Below are 5,727 nucleotides of genomic sequence, written 5' to 3' on the forward strand. Positions count from 1 at the left end.
CTCTCCAGAGCTGGACTGAACTGGTCTGACGAGGACACTGGGAGGCTCGTGAATAAGTTCATACATTTGGTGTGGAAGGCAGATCTAAAGATGTGGGTGCTGGTGTATATATGTGAATGTGCACATACACGTATGTGTGGGGAGCACATATGAATTCACAAACATATGTTTAAACAGGATTAAACATATGTTTAATCCTGGACCTTGCAGCTTAGTTTTTCTCTCCATTTGGACTTGAGGCCCCATGCCCCAGCAGATCATCGGTCAGGCCAAGAAGCACCGTAGCTTGATCCCCCTTCATATTTACTGGAGCACGAGGTACTGGAGCAACACTGCATGTCTCACCCCTGGCCTTGTTCAATCACAATGTCACGTGGGCCAGAAAGAATAACCCAGAACCCTGGAACCAGCTGGGTCCTAATGATCAGTACAAGTTCTACTCAGTGAATGCAGATTACAGAAAACTGAATAAAGAAGGTCCAGACTTCTAAATGAAGTATTTCACTATAAAGCTGCTTAGAATGAAGGTCTTCCTAAAGCCGTCCATACAATTTTCCACTTACTCAGGAAATATTTCACCTCTAAATACACGAAATCACGTTGGTGTATTCTGTTGGGGTTTACACTGATTAATAAATAGTCTGAAATTAAAAAAAAAAAAAGGAAACAGTTGGTATGAAGACATTCTTCTTCATTCTCAAGCCAACCCCACAATGACAGAAAGAACTTGCTACCAGCCAGAAATGATGTCACAGCATTGAGCAGTTTGAATTGGCTACTTTCCTGAAAATCTCTAGAAACAAATCTTTTTCCATGTAGCCTTTTCCAGAACAGTGACAAATTAGCATAGACTCTGCAGATCCTGAATTAGGATCGTAACTCAGGAACGTGGCTACATTTACCCCTGTGAGCTCCATAAGCATTGAGGCCCTATAGCTGCAGATTGCCTCAGCCTGTCTCTGAACTTCCCTCAATCTAACTTTGCTTTTAAGCTAGAAATTATGCCTTTCTGGCTTCTAATCCTCAGAGAAGTGGAAACAGTTAACGAGGTAGGTTGTAATTTCCAATGCACAGCATTAATGCTTATCATCATCAGCTTGTGATGTATCATTTTTCACAAAGAGTGGGAAGCAATATATATGACTAAGGATTTTTGCTTTCCTGTGAGCACTGGGGCCAAATCATAAAGTGACCAAAGTCAGATATCTAAGTATTCTTTCTTAGGATTATAAGTGACAAATAACTTATCTAAAGGAAAACCGTTGTCACTATTAAAATTTTTTAATGTTTATTTATTTATTTTTGCCTGCACTGGGTCTTCATCGCTGTGCACAGGCTTTCCCGAGTTGTGGCAAGCGGGCACTACTCTAGTGGTGCACAGGCTTCTCGCTGCAGTGACTTCTTTTGTTGCTGAGCATGGGCTCCAGGCACCTGGACTTCAGTAACGTCGGCACTTAGGCTCAGCAGCTGTGGCTCGCGGGCTCCAGAGCGCCGGTCCACAGGCTCAGCTGCCCGTGGTATGTGGGATCTTCCTGGACCAGGGATCGAACTGGTGTCTCTTGCATTGCAAGGCAGATGCTTAACCACTGGACCACCAGGGAAGCCCAACATTTTTATATAAGTTCATGATAAAAACATTTTTGTCCTAAAATCATAAATTTCTTTACAGGTCATCAAAAGAGATGACGTACGTGAAAATGTCTTGCAAACAGTGGATGTTAATTAAACATAAGAGATACCCACATCTGTTGTCAAATTTTAACCGTAATCTCTTCTCTTATTTGCAACAAAAGTAAAGAAGGGTAAATTGATCAGGCAAAACATTCCAGGAAACAGGACTCAAAGACAAGTCTTGTCACAGTTCTTCACTCAACCAGTATTTACTGTGTGTTTGCTGTGTGTACAGTGAGGATATTGTGTGTTTATTGTGTATACTGATGTCATGGGACTTGAGAGGCACTTTGAATAACATTCTCCTGCTTGAAATACGTATCCCGGCCAGTGGGAAACATCCCCCTATTCAAACACAAAAAGGTGAGAAAACAGAGCAAGAAGCCAGTATCTCTGAAATCCGTCAGTTGCCATGTACTTGGCTGTACTAAGTGGGTGAATGATGGGGAAGATTCGGATAGAGAGGCCTGATGGCTCAGACTGTAAAGAATCTGCCGGCAGTGCTGGAGACCCTGATTCTATCCCTGGATCAGGAAGATTCCCTGGAGAAGGGAATAGCTACCCACTCCAGTATTCTTGCCTGGAGAATGCTGTAACAGAGGAGGCTGGCAGGCTACAGTTCATGGGGTCACAAAAAGTCTGAGCATGCACACACACCTATACGAGAGCCCACCTGTCCCATAGGCACACTTGGCCCTATGCCCAGAGCCCAGGATACTTTTAGGTACCTATGAAAATGTTCCAATTTCTTTTAAAATCAGGAAAGAAAGGAAACTGTTAAGACAAAGAATGTTTTGATTTCTAATATTAATACATTCATCTTTGTATTAACATAGTCATAAAATAATTTTTAACATTTCTTTTAAGGGAAGAAAAAGTCCATGAAGGCAAAATTGCTTGTACTAGTTTCCTGGAGCTGCTATTGTAACAAATTAGGACAAACTTGATATCATTATCTCACAGTTCTAGTGGTCAGAAGAACAAAATGGGTTTCACAAGGCTGGACACATGAAGGCTTGTTTCCCATAGAGAGGAAAAATTGAGGGCCCTATATCAACTGAGAGCCTGGCAAGAGCCCCACTGAAGTGAGAGGCCAATCTTATTGGAAGCCTCTGGGGCTGCACCGTCTGATACAAGGGTATGGAGGACCCCTACCACCTTCTCCGTGTGAATACATACTGATCCCACCAGCTCATTCACTTTAGAATAAAGCTTCTAAAGCCAATGTTCATAGCCAGAAGCAAGCAGAACAAGATGGTTAAAATACCTCCACTCAATTCAATGGATGTTTTCTAGAGACAGACTTTCTTGTCCAAACCTTGTTCTCTAAGGTCCCAGCAGTGTAATCTTAAGATGACCTTTAAGAATCTAAGGGACACATTTTCAGGACTGGAATTATAATTACAAGAAGAATGTGCAAGGCAGCTATTTCTGGTACCATGATGGATAGGATAGTGATGTTTATGAAAACAAACTCGAGTTGAGCAATGTTCCAGCAGACTTCATCCTGCCAGGGAAGACCATTGGGCCAACAGGACCCACGGTTTCCTTTACTAAGAGGGATTTTTCTCCCCATAATATTATGTAATTGACTCACATCTCCTCATTTTTCCTTTCACAAACACAGACACAGCTCCAGGGATGCCAAGTCCCCACATATTTCATTTTTTTAAATCAGATATTTAAAACAAGGAGACACATTTGCAGTCTACAGTTTAAACAACAGTCTAGGAAACTTTTGTGATTGCAGGATCTAATTTCAGCTTTCCTGTAATCCATTCCTCTATATTACCATCCATAAAATGGATATAGCAATAATAAACCAAGTCATGAAATTATTTATAGGAATAACCACTGATGGGGATTGTATAGCACTTTACACATATAAAATCCTAAATAGTCCAAGCAATAAAAAGTAACATTTCCAGTGACATCTCCATGAATGCTAGTTTCTTCTGAACAAATACAAATTTTTCACAGAGATGCCTAAACTACAGTCCTGCACACACAGATGTGAAATACAAACCTGATAGAAAAACAGCTTATCAGTAACTAAGTCTGAATTTGAATGTTGGAATTTTATCACAACACCTCTAGCAATCTTTTTTTTTCCTCCTTTTTGTTATTGCATATTGCATTTTGGTTTTCTTCCCATCATGAGGAGAAAATAAAAATCACAGAAGCTATTTTACAGATAGGCCTACAAAATACTTTCTCAGTCCCTTAGTGAAAGACCAGGTCTTCAGAAAACTTCTCCAAGGGAAAATTCTTTGAAGTGTTTTACAGCCATTTGATCACTGGAGATTTTGATTATTTGCATTATTCTAAAATATCTTGATTCTCTAAAGTCTGGTAACAGTAAGTACTGTAGGAGACACTTTGATAAATAAGAGAAAACTAATAAGTAATAGTAAAAAAAAAAAAAAAAAAAAGACATGGCATTCCTCATGAAGAGAACTGACATGGGGAAGGGATGGTTAAAATTAAAAATTAACAATAAAAATTTGGTGCTGCTTTATTTTTAAGAAAAGAAAATAATTCCCCACCACTGATACATAATTTTTATAAAAACAAGGTTTAAAAACAATAAAAGAGCAAAATCATGAAGGTTGGGGCATTAAGTGGGATTTCTGCAGAGAAATTACCTAACAACACTTTGGAAAGAAGATTTAGGTGAAACTAGAATAATGACATCCTGAATACTGTTTGGCCATAGACAGTAGAAATTTCTCCCTTTGTAGTACCTTTCCCCTCATCTCTGCAGGATAGAATAGGGAACAGAGTAAACTCTGAACAGCAGAAAACTATATCCAACTTGCAACAGGAAAAAAAGAAACCATGAGTGTTGTATCATTCCAAAATATTCTTGGACATTCCCTAGATTTTTTTTTTTTTCCATTTTGCTGCTATACTTGCCCAACCATGCTTGGGTGTTATGCTATTTTAGACAAGAGTTAACAGGTCTTTTATATACACACATTTCCACATTCCAATGAGACCTATTATATCCTTTTCCTCCCCACCCCACCCCCCACCACACACACACACACACACACACACTCACCACTCTCTCTCCTCCTCCACTCACACACTACCCTCTCCATCCACTCATTTTTCCTTGTTGTTTAACACTTCCCAATGACTGAATGTTTCCAAAGCCACGCAAACCCACAGGACTGAGAAAGGTTTCCATCACATGACGTGGTTGATTCTGCAAAATGAAATGGCTGCAGTCAGAGAGCAGGTAAAACAGGGCAAATGACAGGGAAAGAAAGGACTTAGATGGGGCTGATAATTAGGTGAGGGGGTGGGAATAGGCCTCCAGGAATACCGTAGCACCTTTCTACTCACCCTGTTTCATGTAGACCAACAGCATCATCTGGGATCTTGTCAGAAATGCAGAAACATAGGGCTCACTTGGATTCAAATCTATTTAATCAGAATCTGCATTTTAACAAGACCCCCAGATGAGTCAGAGACACTAAAGATAGAGAAACACTTCCTTGGGTCAGTCTCTTGCCACCAGAAAACTAAAGAGAGTAGTAATAATTTAAATATTTATATCCAATAAGGGAAAAAAATTATAATTTCCCTTGATATTTCAAGAACTATTAGGCTTTGCAGTCAAGATGCAGTTAAACTCCTTCTGCTCTCATCTGCTACCCTTCTCATTATTTAGGATTTTCTGTGCTTGACATGCAGATTCCCTCAGTCAGTCCAATGACTTCACGGCAATGCAAGGAAAATACAGTCTAAAATGTGGGCTTTGGAACAAGAGACCTAAGGCCCCACACCATCTGCCCAGATAATAAATACTGTGATGGGTACTCCACCCTCCACTCGCAGTGAAATCTGCTCCCCAAGGTGGGGGATGTAGTGTTACCCCTCCCAGAGTCATTTTCATTCAACTCAAAAGAAATTACTGAATATAGAGTATTTAGTAAAGGAAATGCAAATTTATTTTTTCTTTTTAGGCTGAGAGGCACTGGAGGATGTTCAGGAACCCCTATACCACATCAGATTGTCATCAGTCCTCTTTATAAGACCAGTCCTGCT

At 40.1% G+C, this 5,727-nt stretch overlaps 1 pseudogene; it reads left to right on the plus strand.

Annotated features, from left to right (window-relative positions):
- Positions 1–244: 244 nt before the first annotated feature.
- On the plus strand, positions 245–491 carry LOC136163325 (cytochrome c oxidase subunit NDUFA4 pseudogene; annotated as a pseudogene).
- The last annotated feature ends 5,236 nt before the right edge of the window (positions 492–5,727 follow it).

Source organism: Muntiacus reevesi, chromosome 3 (genome assembly GCF_963930625.1).
Source record: "Muntiacus reevesi chromosome 3, mMunRee1.1, whole genome shotgun sequence".
In the NCBI taxonomy this organism is placed as follows: domain Eukaryota; kingdom Metazoa; phylum Chordata; class Mammalia; order Artiodactyla; family Cervidae; genus Muntiacus; species Muntiacus reevesi.